The sequence below is a fragment of the Scyliorhinus canicula genome, chromosome 2 (genome assembly GCF_902713615.1).
Source record: "Scyliorhinus canicula chromosome 2, sScyCan1.1, whole genome shotgun sequence".
Classification (NCBI taxonomy): Eukaryota; Metazoa; Chordata; class Chondrichthyes; order Carcharhiniformes; family Scyliorhinidae; genus Scyliorhinus; species Scyliorhinus canicula.
Window position 1 is genome coordinate 192,362,466 of NC_052147.1, and position 15,754 is coordinate 192,378,219.

At 42.8% G+C, this 15,754-nt stretch overlaps 1 protein-coding gene across 8 annotated transcripts in view; it reads right to left on the reverse strand.

Annotated features, from left to right (window-relative positions):
- Positions 1 to 15,754, reverse strand: part of itprid2 (ITPR interacting domain containing 2) — a 210,425-nt gene that overhangs the window by 104,669 nt on the left and 90,002 nt on the right. Inside the window, exon 1 of one of the 8 annotated variants that reach the window (XM_038789247.1) lies at positions 13,131 to 13,153. The exons of the other annotated variants lie outside the window; for them this stretch is intronic. The gene's annotated coding sequence lies outside the window, so the exon portion shown is untranslated. Of the gene's footprint in view, positions 1 to 13,130; positions 13,154 to 15,754 lie in introns of those variants that run through there. 8 annotated transcript variants of the gene reach the window in all.

Sequence of the window (15,754 nt, forward strand, 5' to 3'; positions counted from 1 at the left end):
TGGATGTGGTATATCTGGATTTCCAGAAAGCCTTTGACAAGGTGCCACACAAAAGGTTGCTGCATAAGATAAAGATGCATGGCATTAAGGGTAAAGTAGTAGCATGGATAGAGGATTGGTTAATTAATAGAAAGCAAAGAGTGGGGATTAATGGGTGTTTCTCTGGTTGGCAATCAGTAGCTAGTGGTGTCCCTCAGGGATCCGTGTTGGGCCCACAATTGTTCACAATTTACATAGATGATTTGGAGTTGGGGACCGAGGGCAATGTGTCCAAGTTTGCAGATGACAGTAAAATGAGTGGTAAAGCGAAAAGTGCAGAGGATACTGGAAGTCTGCAGAGAGATTTGGATAGGTTAAGTGAATGGGCTAGGGTCTGGCAGATGGAATACAATGTTGATAAATGTGAGGTTATCCATTTTGGTAGGAATAACAGCAAACGGGATTATTATTTAAACAATAAAATATTAAAGCATGCCGCTGTGCAGAGAGACTTGGGTGTGCTAGTGCATGAGTCACAGAAGGTTGGTTTACAGGTGCAACAGGTGATTAAGAAGGCAAATGGAATTTTGTCCTTCATTGCTAGAGGGATGGAGTTTAAGACTAGGGAGGTTATGTTGCAATTGTATACGGTGTTAGTGAGGCCACACCTGGAGTATCGTGTTCAGTTTTGGTCTCCTTACTTGAGAAAGGACGTACTGGCACTGGAGGGTGTGCAGAGGAGATTTACTAGGTTAATCCCAGAGCTGAAGGGGTTGGATTATGAGGAGAGGTTGAGTAGACTGGGACTGTACTCATTGGAATTTAGAAGGATGAGGGGGGATCTTATAGAAACATTTAAAATTATGAAGGGAATAGATAGGATAGATGCGGGCAGGTTTTTTCCACTGGCGGGTGACAGCAGAACTAGGGGACATAGCCTCAAAATAAGGGGAAGTAGATTTAGGACTGAGTTTAGGAGGAACTTCTTCACCCAAAGTGTTGTGAATCTATGGAATTCCTTGCCCAGTGAAGCAGTTGAGGCTCCTTCATTACATGTTTTTAAGGTAAAGATAGATAGTTTTTTGAAGAATAAAGGGATTAAGGGTTATGGTGTTCGGGCCGGAAAGTGGAGCTGAGTCCATAAAAGATCAGCCATGATCTCATTGAATGGCGGAGCAGGCTCGAGGGGCCAGATGGCCTACTCCTGTTCCTAGTTCTTATGATCTTATGTGTAGGCCAGAACAGGCTCCCTTAGTGAACCAGATGGGTTATTACGACAATCAGCAATGGTTCCATTGTCATGATTTGATTTTTAATCCCAGATTTTTACTGAATTCAAATTTCACCATCTTCTGGGTTGAGATTTGAACCAGAGTACCCAGAGCATTACCCTGGGTCTCTGAATTACTAGTCCAGCGACAATACCACTACACCATAGCCTCTCCTACTTGCAGGTAGCACAGATGTCCATGTAATGCCACATATTAATTAATGTGCCAGCTCAACAGTTTTAGATTGGCTGTCTGTGACTTTGGCCAACAAGATCGCATATTCAACCCCTTTCCATGTCTTGAACAAATAATGTAAGCTGTAACTGCAGTGCGGCACCGAGTGTGCTATAATATCTGAAAGTCATCTTGGTGGGCGAGATGCTAAATTAAGGTTTCATCTGTCTGCCCATGGTGCAGATGAACAGTGAAGAAACCAAGCTACTACTTATACTAACATTCTCTCAAATAACAAGAAAACAAATTTGCTAGTCTTTCCTCTCAAAACCTGCTGTGAACAAAATGGCTGTAGCACCTTACCCACCACATAACAGGCATTACTACTTCACAGCAATTTGTGTATGAAGGGCTTTGAGTGGTTTCTTTGAGGTATGATTGGCATCAGAGAAATGCAAGTTGACCATTCTTTTCATTCAACTTAGAAATAGTTAATTGTTGAATCTGTTACATTCTTCTTCGCCTTAACATATAAGCATACTAATCACACACAAGGTTTGGTAAAATGTTAATGTAGGTTGTTTATTTGAAGATAAAGTACAGTAAATATAGAAAATAGGAGCAGGAAGCGGCCATTCGGCCCTTTGAGCTTTCTCCGCCATTCATTACGATCATGGCTGATGACCCAACTCAGTAGCCTAATCCCACCTTTCCTCCTATATCCTTTGATCCCCTTCACCCCAAGTGCTATATGTAACTGCTTTTTGAAAACATGCAATGTTTATTCCTCAACTACTTCCTGTGGTAACAAATTCCACAGGCTCACCATTCTCTGGGTGAGCAAAGTTCTCCTCATCGCTGTCCTCGATGGTCTACCCAGCATCCTCGGGATGTGACCCCTGGTTCTGGACACCCTCACAGTTGGAAACATCCTTCTTGCATCTACCCTGTCTAGTCCTGTTAGAATGTTATAGGTTTCTATGAACCCTCCCCCCCCCCCCACCCCCACCCCCCGCCGATTCTTCTGAACTCCAGCGAATACAATCCTTTTCCAAAATATATTTTATTGAACATTTTTTGATAAGTACAAAACAAAAAAACAAGTCAACCCAGAACCCTACCCCCCAACGGCTGATGGTTACAAGCTCTATAAAGTACAAAATAAACAGCAGCCAGCTTTTGTAGAACCCTTCATGGTGTATTTAAATTTCTCAAGATGTAGAAACTCAATAAGATCCCCCAGCCATACTGAGGCACTTTGTGGAGAAGCTGACCTCCACTCCAACATAACCTGCCTGCGAGCAATCAGTGAGGTGAAGGCTAATACATCTGCCGCCGTACCCGTCTGCAGCTCCGGTAGGATTGACACCCCAAATATGGCCCCTTCGGAACTGGGCTCCAATTCAATTTGTAGAATCGCGACATGGTGTTGAAGGAGACCCAAAATCTCAAGCTTAAGACATGACCAGAACATATGCCCCTGGTTGGCTGGGCTCCTCCCACAGCACTCACACTTATCCTCCACTTCCTCAAATAGACGACTGATCCCAGATCTTGTTAAATGCGCCCAGTGTACCATTTTTAACTGTAAAGCCCAAGTCTCACGCATGACGAAGCAGCATTAACCCTTCGCAGGGGTTCACACCACACCCCCTCCTCCAATTCCACTCCTAACTCCTCCTCCCACTTGGTCTTAATCCCAGGGATGCAATATCCTGCACCAGGATCCTCTATAAATTCCCGAAGTACTCCTCTCCTCCGTCCCCGCGAGCAACAGAACCCTTTCCAACAGCGACAATGGTGGCACTACCGGAAAAGATGGGAAGACTTACCTCGCAAAGTCCCAAACCTGTAGATAGCTAAAACTTTGATTCCCGAGAGTCCAAACTTCACTGACAGCTCCTCTAGACTTGCAAACTGCCCCTCCAGAAACAAATCCCTCATTCCTTCCACCTCCTTATCCTCTCTGGCATCTAATCTTTCCAGCTCGAATATATGACAAATTTCGACACAGTTCCTAAAGTGCTGTCAAAATTGTCTCCATATCTTCGGCATAGCGACCACCACTGGATTACCCGAGTATCTCCCTGGAGAATACAGAAGCAAAGTCATTACCCGTGCCTGCAATCCTGAGTCCCTACAGGAACCTGACTCCACCTTAACCCAAACTGCATCCTGGTACCCACACCAATCGAAAACCTTCTCCGCATTCACCGCCCAATGGTAATACATCAGGCTCGGCAACACCAAGCCCCCTGACTGCTGGTCCCTCTGCAGGACTGCTTTCCGAATCCTGGCTAACCTGCTCGCCCATATGAAGGACGGGAGAAATCTCTCCAACCCACCAAAAACACTTCTGGTAAAACAAAACGGTAGACATTGGAAGAAAAAACAAAAACCGTGGAAGATTGAACTCAGCCTGCCAAAGATAGAGGGAGGCTATCCCACCTCTGTAGTCATCCTTAACCCAACCCACCAGGTGCGTAATGTTCAATTTGCGAAGCCAGGCCCAGACCCAAGCCACATGCATCCCTCAGCACCTGAAGTGAGTGCCTGTTAGACAGAGCAGCAACCCCCCCACATTACCTCCGTTCCCCAGCAGAGTAACCCAAAAACACTTAGTTTTCTCCAAATTTATCTTATATCCAGAAAAGGCCCCAAATGCTTCAACAGGTCCATTATTTCCTCCATTGTCGTGACCTGGTCCACAACATACAAGAACAGATTATCAGCATACAGGAACATTCTACGCTCCACCCGCCACCCTCACCATCCCACTCCACTTATCCGATTTCTCAAAGCAATGGCCAAAGGCTTAATCACCAACGTGAACAGGAGTGGTGATATAGGGCACCCCGCCTCATTCCCCTGTGCAGCTGGAAATATCTCAAGCTCACATTATTCATACAGAAGCTGACCTTAGGTTCCTTCTATTGTAGCGTAACCCACAACACAAACTTGGGCCCTATCCCAAACCACTCCAACACCATGAACAAATAACTCCACTCTACCCTATCGAAGACCTTCACTACATCCAATGTCACAATAACACCCTGTTCTCCCTTTCCGATGGGGACAAAATTACATTCAACAGACGGCGCCTCCCCAACATCCTGAGGGAGACACACTTCCAACCTGAGCACCAACACCTCAGACAAATTCTTTGCTTCCACATTCAATTATGAAATCGGCTGTTATGACCCACACTCCAACGGATCTTTATTTTTCTTTAAAAGGAGTGAGATGGATGCCTGTAATCATAGTCTCCGGGAGCAACCCACGCGCTAGTGAATATTCAAATGCCTCCACCAACAACGGTATCAACAAGTCGGCAAACCTTTTATAAAAAATCGACAGAGTAGAATAAAATTCCCCAGTGTCTTGTCAGTTTGCATACTCCCTGGTGTCTTCTGAACTTCCTCACCCCCAATGGCTCCTCTAACTCTTCCCAGTCATCCAAATCCATTATAGGACACTCCAACCCTTCCAGGAATCCGCCATGTCCGACTCATCCTCCAGCGGCTCCGACCTGTACAACCATTCATAACACGCCCCATTCACCTTGGCCGATGCGGACACCACCCCTCATATCCCAAACTTGATCATATTTCCCATTTTTGCTACCAAAGTGGATAACCTCATATTTATCCAAATTATATTGTATCTTCCATTCATTTGCCCACTCACTCAACTAGTCCAAATCACAAATCACAGCTCACCCTCCCACCCAACTTTGTGTCATCTGCAAATTTGGGGATATTACATTTAATTCCCTCATCTAAATCATTTATACTGTGAATAGCTGGGGTCCCAGGATCGATCCATGTAGTACCCCATTAGTCAATGCCTGCCATTTGGAAAAGACCTGTTAATTCCTACTCGTTTCCTGTCTGCCAACCTGTTGTCTATCCACCTCAGTACATTACCCCTAATCTCATGCGCTTTAATTTTGCATGCTAATCTTTTCTATGGGGCTTTGTCGAAAGCCTTCTTAAAGTCTAAATAAACTACATCCACTGGCTCCCCCTCATCACTCTACTAGCTACATCCTCAAAGAATTCCAGTAGATTTGTTCATCATGAGTTCCCCATCATAAATCCAAGCTGACTCTGCCCGATCCTGCCAGTGTTTTGTGAGTGCTCTGCTGTACAATTTGACAATGGATTCTAGAATTTTCCTGACTACCGATGTACGGCTTACTAGTCTATAATTCCCTGTTGTCTATCTACTTACCTTTTTAAATAGTTGGGTTATATTATCTACCCCCCAATCGGTAGGAACTGTTCCAGAGTCTATAAAATCTTGGATGACCACCAATGAATCCACTATTTCCAGAGTCACTTTCTCGAGTACTCTGGGATGTACGTTATCAGGCTCTAGAGGGGCCTAATCTCTTCCTGCAGCTTGCAGAATGGCAAATCAAGGGAGTAAAACATCATATATCCTATCAAGATGGCAATGATTGACAGTGGTCTAAGTGACCCACCCTTGAAGGTGCATGCACATCTCACAACAAAACCTTTTGTTGCCTATCCCCAGGTAATGGCGTTTGTACTGCCTTATCTCATTACCTGCATGTTAAAGTGATTTTTATAAAGTTGAACATTGGAAACGATCGCTTTATCCTGTTTATTTTGGCATACTGGATAGATTTACTTATAGTTTGGGTATTAATGCCATCACTGGCTCTCCTGTCTCTGGTGAATTATTGAAGGAACTAAATTAACATTTTAAATTGTTATTTTGGACAATCCAATTTGGCTAGAGAACCTTTCAGTGTTTAGTATCTAAAGAAGCAAGATCCAACTTCCAAGCACTGGTCTATGACTCACATTGCCAAAACAAGGAAACATAAGTGCATTAGATATACAGAAACTATGTGAAATCAATAGGAAGGCCTGCACGCTTTATTAATGTACCACTTGTTCACATTTGACCAGCCCAACATTCTGAAAGAATAACTAGCACACATATCCACATTTACATATATAATTCAGAGTGGGCAGGCTTCCCCCTCCAGCACTGCTCAAAGGCTTGAGTTCTGTCGTAACTGCTACTTTAAAGCAAAGTGATTGAAAACAGCTGCTTACTATAGACACAAATTCTTGAGCGATCAGGAATTTCCACCCATTATATACAAATATATTTAACCACTTTGACATACAAAGCAGTCATGACCAGATTTCTGTAGAAACCCAGGAGTAATATTACAAAACATGAGTAAGGAGAAAAGGGTTTGGAACCGAGTCACACTTTTACAGCATGCAAAGAGGCCATTCGGCCCATCGTGTCTGTGCCGGGGTTACAAGCATCAAATTACCAGAGGGAGGAGAATGCCAACATGAAGTGGGGTCTGGGTCTGATAAATGGAAGGAGAATATATGGGTGGAGGTGGGGTGGGGAAGAAGAATGTGAGATTGAGGCAGGAGCAAGCTTACCAGCTTGACAGGAAAAGGGGGATAAGAGAGTGCCACTTGAACTTGTAGTACATGGGGGAGGAAGCAGAAAGAGGCCAGGTTCAGCCAAGGAAGACAATACAAAAAGACCATGGTGGTTTGGAGGATGAAAGGAGGGAGTTGGTGATGGCAAATGGGACAGTTCATAATGGGTGCAGTGTGTCCATCAACAAGTGCAAATGCGGTTGAATATCTTTTTCTTTGACAGGAAAACGAAAGTTGAGAGAAGGGGACCAGGGGGAAAAAAACCTGTCGAAGAAGTTTGGGGAGGAATAATAGCTGTTGCTTGGTTATGAACTCAAGAATGTTGCATATTTTCCTTTTTTGATTATAAATTACCAATTGTGAAGTATTAAATGTTTGCAAGATAAACAAGAATGCACTATTTTTTAACCTAAACATTCAAATTTATCAGCTAAGCCCCCGGGGACATCCATGGATAAACATAAACAGTTGCAGTAAGGTGATGGGAAGAACATTCTGAAGGTATTTGTAGGTACTGCCGACAAGTCCAACTGAAATGGGGTGGGCAGGCAAAGCTTCAATCGTTTATTTTAAACGTTTTCTTCCAATTAAAGCATTTCAGCTACTACTGAAAACAGGTTCTCAAATATACAGAAAAAACATTCATTTTGAAACAGCAAATACACTTGAGTGTAATTCAAACTTTAATCTACTTATGGTTTTATTTCTCAGCACAGTTGAAGGAATTGAAGTAATAACTGCAGCTTAAGTTACAAACCAAAAACCCCAGAGTCTTGCTGCACTTTCAATGTCTTAAGAAAAAAAGTCAACATTTATTTGGTGGTTAGCATGTTAGCTTTTTGTTGCTCCCATTTGAGACGCTAGAAAAGTAAATAGAAGCCTCTCCATCACTTAAACAAACTTGCCAAATGCTTTGAAATATGACGGGATTGCCATAAAGATCCATAGATCATACAGAAGCACACTGTACTAAATATGAGTGAATGCACAGCTTTTATTCAATATGCAGTTAACAAAAAGTAGAACACCAAAATTCCTTCAAAAGATTTCATGCCTGAATGGAAACTTCACATTTTTAGAAGCTGTTAACCTCAAAAGTTTAACATCCCATTCTACTTCATACAATAACTGAGGGAAACTGAGGGAAAGGTTTCTCATGACAATTACATACATCTCCATTTTTAAATGACACTTTGGGCATTGATCCAAGTTGCAATAATTCAAATTCAGATGATAGTAAATCCCGATTATGTCAACGATGTCAACCAAATAGCAACTCCTATGGACCGATAAACTGGTAACTCGGGATTAGCTGACCTTGTCTAAGCTTTTCACATGACCACACCAACAAAATGGAGTTAGGCCATACAAGAGCCTAAAATCATGAAGCTGACGAGCCATCATTTGGCATCAAGACCTCTGTGTGAAAGGATGCGAAAAACTGAGAGAATGGCATAAGAAGGTTAGAAGTGTTACCGATCGGAGAGAAGGCAAAGGCATTTAAGTCTGTTGATTTTGGCATAGTAAGAAGTCTTACAACACCAGGTTAAAGGCCAACAGGTTTGTTTCAAACACGAGCTTTCGGAGCGCAGCTCCTTCCTCAGGTGAATGGAGAGGTATGTTCCAGAAACATTTATATAGACAAAGTCAGAGGTGCTGGACAATGCTTGGAATGCGAGCATTTGCAGGTAATCAAATCATTACAGATCCAGGGAGAGGGATAATCACAGGTTAAAGAGGTGTGAATTGTCTCAAGCCAGAACAGTTGGTAGGACTTTGCAAGTCCAGGCCAGAAGGTGCGACAATCACCAGGCAGAAATGTTCCATTCCAGTCGGGGAACACTTCAGCAGTCAAGGGCATTCAGCCTCTGATCTCCGGGTAAGCGTTCTCCAAGGCGGTCTTCAGGACACGCGTCAACGCAGAATTGCCGAGCAAAAACTTATAGCTAAGTTCCGCACGCATGAGTGCGGCCTCAACAGGGATCTTGGGTTCATGTCGCATTACATCCACCCCCCACCATTTGGCCTGGACGTGCAAAATTCCACCAACTGTTCTGGCTCGAGCCAATTCACACCTCTTTAACCTGTGATTATCCCTCTCCCTGGATCTGTAATGATTTGATTACCTGCAAATGCTCGCATTCCAAGCATTGTCCAGCATCTCTGACTTTGTCTACATAAATGTTTCTGGAACATACCTCTCCATTCACCTGAGGAAGGAGCTGCGCTCCGAAAGCTCGTGTTTGAAACAAACATGCTGGACTTTAACCTGGTGTTGTAAGACTTCTTACTGTGCTCACCCCAGTCCAACGCCAGCATCTCCACATCATGGTTTTTGGCATAGGCCACGCTTGTAAGTATATTGGGCTACAAAAAAATATATTCACGTAGGAAAGGCGACTCGCCGGCTATTACAACTTGACACAAATTTGCGGCATGGTAGCACAGTGATTAGCACTGTTGCTTCACAGCGCCAGGGTTCCAGGTTCAATTCCCGGTTTGGGTCACTGTCTGAGCGGCATCTGCACGTTCTCCCCGTATCTGCGTGGGTTCCTCTGGGTGCTCTAGTTTCCTTCCACAAGTCACGAACGATGTGCTGTTAGGTCTTTTGGATATTCTGCATTCTCCTTCCGTGTACCTGAACAGGTGCCAGAATGTGGTGACTAGGAGATTTTCACAGTAACTTCATTACAGTGTTAATGTAAGTCTACTTGTGACAATAATAAAGATTATTATTTGGAGGTGGATTCCCTAGCATTTGAGTACTCTGAGGATAACTTCCTCCAGTCACGATTATAAACTGGTTATTTCCATATAGGGGCGTTCTTCAAAATTCCTAGCCCCTTATTTGCATATTAGACCACAGTTTTATTTCCTAGTTAAGTTCAGGAAGTGAACAAGCAAATCTCCTTTGCACGGAAAGATGTGAAACTAAACCCACACAAAGAAAGCGGTTAAACAATTCCTAAAGTTGTTTTTTAGAACTGAAAACTGTTGCATATTGGCCCAGAACTTCCAATCTCAGAGCAGTCATACCCTGGAGATATCCCAGTGGGACACCCCCGGGAACTTTAAATGTCCACTGGGTAATACCCAGCACCTGAGGCAGACTTAAAGCAGAGATTTTAGATGGTTCTGAATCTCTTAGCAAAATAGTTACCAGGAAAAACTAGAAAGGTTAAAACCACTTCTAACTACTTTAATACTGATCCCTCCCCCAACTTACCACCGCTGACCACCCTCCCACCTCCCCGATGCCCTGACAACATGCCCAAACATCCCCAACCGTACCCAACAAACTTCCCTACCCCCTCAAACAATGCCATAACTACTCGATACCCCATCCTCCTGACCAGCTGACTCTCTTCCACCCGCAAGATGTCTTACAACACCAGGTTTAAGTCCAACAGGTTTGTTTGGAATCACTAGCTCTCGGAGTGCAGCTCCTTTGCAGGCAATCTCCACATCTACTCTTCCCACTGATCACCCTAGCCTCCAGCCCCTGCAACCAGTCAACCCCATCTTCCCTAACCCTGCCCACCCCAACCCTTACACATCCATACTTAACTTCTTTCTGGCTTCTCAAAGAGGCTTGAACCTTTAACATTACCTGGTTCACGGCAGCTAGTGGCATACAAAAGGGTCTCTGCATTACTTCACCCAACACTGCTGTCCTGCATTGGATGGATTCAGGTGCACTACACATTTCTCACCGGGCCCGGATCAGGAGCGGGCGAGAAATGTACAGCTCCAGACTAAGGCAAGTAAAAAGGAGTGGAGTGCCAATCTGACTGTGATTATCACTCTATGGAAACTCTGGTCAAAATCAGCATTTGAGCCATCTGCCTCATTCTTTTGAAACTGTAGGCCGAAAGCAGAAATAAACATGCAAATAATAAATTAGAGACTGACCTTTAATTCAATGTAGTTGCCTATAATCCTTGCACAGAATTCCAAATATGATGACATTGTGTGATTGGACAAACGTAACCAAACTACCTTTAAAAAACAGCTATATAGGTGGCTAGATATTCATGGTTCCTTTTAACTACTTCTGTAGACCACCACCAAATCTTTAGATATATTGTGTTTAGTCTCCCAACAGCAATTCTAATGGGGCTTTATATTTTAAAATGTAATTATTTTGTCTTTTAGCTGCAATTTGTAATACATCAAATCAAGGCAAAACAGGCCTTACCATTTTTAGTCTCTGAAATTATATACATACAACACTTATGCTGATGTTATGCCTACCTGTTCTAATACATCTCTTTCTAATGTCAAAACAGTTTACAGTACATTGGGTTTTTCCCTCTGTTGCAGCTACTGCAAAGGGTGGTCGGCATGCTTTCGGATGACTTCTCCTGACTTCTTCAATTCAGGAGTCAGGCATCATGGGCCAAGAGGAACTGGTTGATGCTTTGCATTGCTAACTTTCTGATTCACTTCTTTAAATCCTTCTCAAATCTCAGAAATACTTTTTGAAAAACAATTATTGTAAATCTACTGCCACAAGATTAAGGTAGGCATCTCCCTAAAGGACAAAATGTACCACATCAGCTAATACTGTAATACAGAAAGTGGGATTTTGCCTTATCCAGCACTCAAACAACCAAACACTCTAATAATCAGAATTTCAGACAGCTCGATGTTATCAGAAAGCCGATCACTTTTCAGTGCTCAGGTAATGCATTTTTAAAAACTAACAATAAAAACAATAGATTGTAATTCTGCAGAAGTTATTCATAGGCTTTATATTGAAATTATTAAATTGTTGGGTCAACTTTGGTTATTGTGCCTGAACAAGAATATACCGCATCTCGTCCAACACCATTCCATCCCCTGAGCAAATCAGACAGCAAAGATTTTAATCTAATAATCTTTTATTAGTGTCACAAGTAGGCTTACATTAACACTGCAATGAAGTTACTGTGAAAATCCCCTAGTCGTCACACACTGGCACCTGTTCGGGTACAGAGAGGGAGAATTCAGAATGTCCAATTCACCTAACAAGTACGTCTTTCAGGACTTGTGGGAGGAAACTGGAGCACCCGGAGGAAACCCACGCTGACACGGGGAGAACGTGCAGACTCCACACAGTGACCCAAGCCAGGAATCGAACCTGGGTCCCTGGCGTGTGATGCAGCAGTGCTAACCACACCGCCCATTACTGTATAATTCAACAAATCTGATAAATACTGCGGATGCTGGAAATCTGGAAAAAAGAACAGAAAATGCTGGAACAGCAGTAGGCTGTTTTGGCCTCTTCAAGCCTGCTCCCCCATTCAGTAAGATCATGGCTTATATGATTGTGACATCTGTTCCACATCCCACCTACCCCAGACAACTTTAGACTCTCCAGTTAATGAAGAAGCTGTCTACATCTATATCTGCCTTAAAAATATTCAATGACCTTGCTTCCTCTTGTCTTTGGGGAAGAGGGTCCAAAGACTCAACAACCCCCAAAGAAATAAATTCTCTTCATTTCAAACTTTTAGAAAATGCAATAAAATACCACACTTGAGGTACAGCAGAGCTCCACAACTATAAGGAAATACTTCAAATAGCTTTTCAATATGAAAGCAGAAGCCTTTAATATCAGTCACCAGCAACAAAACGGAGTTCAAATAATTCTCAAAATTTAATAATTGTTTACGCCCCAACAAAACTAATTCCTTCCACTTGAAATGACTCTCAAAATTATCTAATTCCAGAAAGTTAGAAATAGTTTCAAACAGTTTTAACATTAAAATGAAAAGTTTCCAACTGCTTACAAGCATCTCCACAAGAGAGCAGGCAGACAGTATGTTTCCAGCTCTCACTCTCGCAGGTAGAGAACTTTAGCATGGATTTGATGCATCAAATGGCCTCTCCTGTGCCGTGATCACTCTATGGGCAATGGAAATGGCCTTCCAGATTCTCTCTGGTCTATGTGGTCATGTACCTGATCTCCACTCCACATGTTGTCCTGCTGGCATGGCTACAAACAGGAAGACCTATGTTCTTCTCAGTGACGTTAGACAAGCATGCCGTGCTCTAGACCAAAGTATCTTTCTGGGTATGACTTCTAGGAGATGTGCATGGAAGTATGGGTGTGGAAACGGAGGAGATGGGGTGGGAGGGAGTGAGGAATGCACCAGTGTAATCATTTTTTTTGACAAAAATATTAGCAGCAACAGTAAAATAATATATATAGAAACACATATCTTTGGGCCAATCCAGGGAAATCATGTACATTTTTGTTCAAGAAAAGAAATCCACCCACCTTTCCAAAGAATCTACCACGTATTTTCAAAAAGTTAGATCGAATGCCTATTTTATTAATATCAAAAATCAAGAGCATCAATTAATCAATTATCTTCATATTGCAGTTTAAACAAAAAAAGTGACCATATTCTCCTCATTACAAAAAGAAAATACAATTCAGGCAGGGGAGAAAAATCTTACTTTGAGATTGCATTACAACAATGATGACACTTCAAAAGTAAGTCATTGTTGCAAGACATCTTTTGGTCATGAAAAGTGCTGGAGAAATGCAAGTCTTTTTTCTTCTTTCCTTCCATCCTGGAATGAAAAGACGTTAACCACTGCCATTTCAACAGTGTGGTTTAGAAATTAAGCCTCTGGCCAATATCAGCCATGTGGATCGCTAGCAACTTCTTAATCAAATATGTCACGTCTCTGAACAGTGTTCAATTTTTTTTTTTTTTAAAGTCAAAAGGTTTTTTCCTAAGAGGCCTTTGTGTTTAAGGAAAAAAAAATCTGCAAATTATTTACCTGGCTCTAACACCAATGTTATACTGTACAAGGTCAAAAAGCAAATTAATAAAATTGCTCAAGGCATGAATTATTGACAGAAACCACAGTAGCCTGCTCAACATTAATAGTCTACAAAATCTGCTAAAGCAAATCCTAACTGGAAGATGCAAACCTTCCAAAATGGAAGACTGAGCTAGACACTTTTACTTGGTTGTCTTTCAGTTCAAATAATACCCAGAACTCACAGCAGGCTTGTGACCTGGTTGGTAAGAATGTTTAAGAATCATTTTTTAAAAAAAATTTAAATTTAGAGTACCCAATTCATTTTTTCCAATTAAGGGGCAATTTAGCGTGGCCAATCTATCTAGCCTGCACATCTTTGGGTTGTGGGGGGGGGGGGCAAAACCCACGTAAACACGGGGAGAATGTGGAAACTCCACACGGACAGTGACCCAGAGCCAGGATCGAACCTGGGACATCGGCTCCGTGAGACAGCAGTGCTAACCACTGTACCACCATGCTGTCCCGCTCACACTTGTTTTAAAAACATTAGAACATTTAAAAAAATGGAAAAGGTAACCCATATGATGTCTTGAGCCTGCACCATCATTCAAGGCAATCATGGCTGATCTTTTGCTGCAACTTGCCCACCTCCTCTTTGCATCGTGAACAAGGACTCTTTGTGCTTCTGCTTTCCTAAGCATCTCGCCATTTAGATAATAGTCTACGCCTCCATTTCTCCTTTCAAAGTGCATAACCTCACACTTTTCCACATTGTATTTCATCTGCCAGTTCTTTGCCCACTCTCCTAACCTGTCCAAGTTCTTCTGCAACCCGCCTGCCTCCTCAATACTACCTGCCCCTCTACAGATATTTGTATCATCTGCAAACTTAGCAACTGTGCCTTCAGTTCCTTCTTCATTAATGTATATTGTGAAAAGTTGTGGTCCCAGCACCGACCCCTGAGGCACACCACTAGTCACCGGCTGCCATCCTGAAAAAGGCCCCTTTATCCCCACTCTCTACCTTCTGCCAGACAGTCAATCCTCTAATGCCTTCTGCCAGTCAGCCAACCCTCTATCCATGGCAAGATCTTACCCTTAACACCATGGGCTCTTAAATAATTTAACAGTCTCCTATGCGGCACCTTGTCAAAGGCCTTCTGGAAATCTAAATAAATCACATCCACTGGTCCTCATCTGTCTAACTTCTTTGTTACCTACTGAGGAAGGAGCAGTGCTCCGAAAGCTCGATTTGAAACAAACCTGTTGGACTTTAACCTGGTGTTGTAAGACTTCGTGCTGTGCTCACCCCAGTCCAACGCCGGCATCTCCACATCATAAACTTCTTTGTTACCTCCTCTAAGAGCTCCAACAGATTTGTCAGACATGACCTCTCCTTGACGAAGCTGTGCTGACCCAGCCCTATTTTACCATGCACTTCCAAGTACTCCGCGATCTTATCTTTAAAAATGGACTCTAAAATCTTACCAATGACCAAAGTCAGGCTAACCGGCTTATAATTTCCCATCTTCTGCCTCCCTCCCTTCTTAAACAGTGGTGTTGCATTATCCACTTTCCAGTCCTCTGGGACCCTTCCAGCCTCCTGTGATTCTTGAACGATCACCGCCAATGCCATCACAATCTCCTGAGCTATCTCTTTTCGTGCAGTCCATCTGGTCCAGGTGATTTATCCACCTTCAGACCTTTCAGTTTCCCAGAACCTTCTCCTTAGTAATGGTCACTGCACTCACCTCTGCCCCCTGGTTCTCCTGGAGCTCTGGCATCCCACATATAGGTCCAATTTACTCAGTCTCTTTTCAGAGGATAATCCTCTGATCTAAGGAACCAATCTAGTAAACCTTTGCAGTACTGCCAACAATGCTGGAATGTATTTCCTTAGCTATGGAGGCCAAAACTGCATACAATATTCCACAAATGGTCTTTGCAAACCCCTACACAATTGTTGTAAGTCTTCGGTGACTGAGACATCATCACGCTGCATATTTAAAAATATATAGATATAAATATCCTCATGGTTATTTCTACAATTTTAAAAACTGAACGAACACCTTTTAAAATGGCTGAATCTACATCGGTCAGCAACCTTCAAACAAAAGCAGCTATCTGG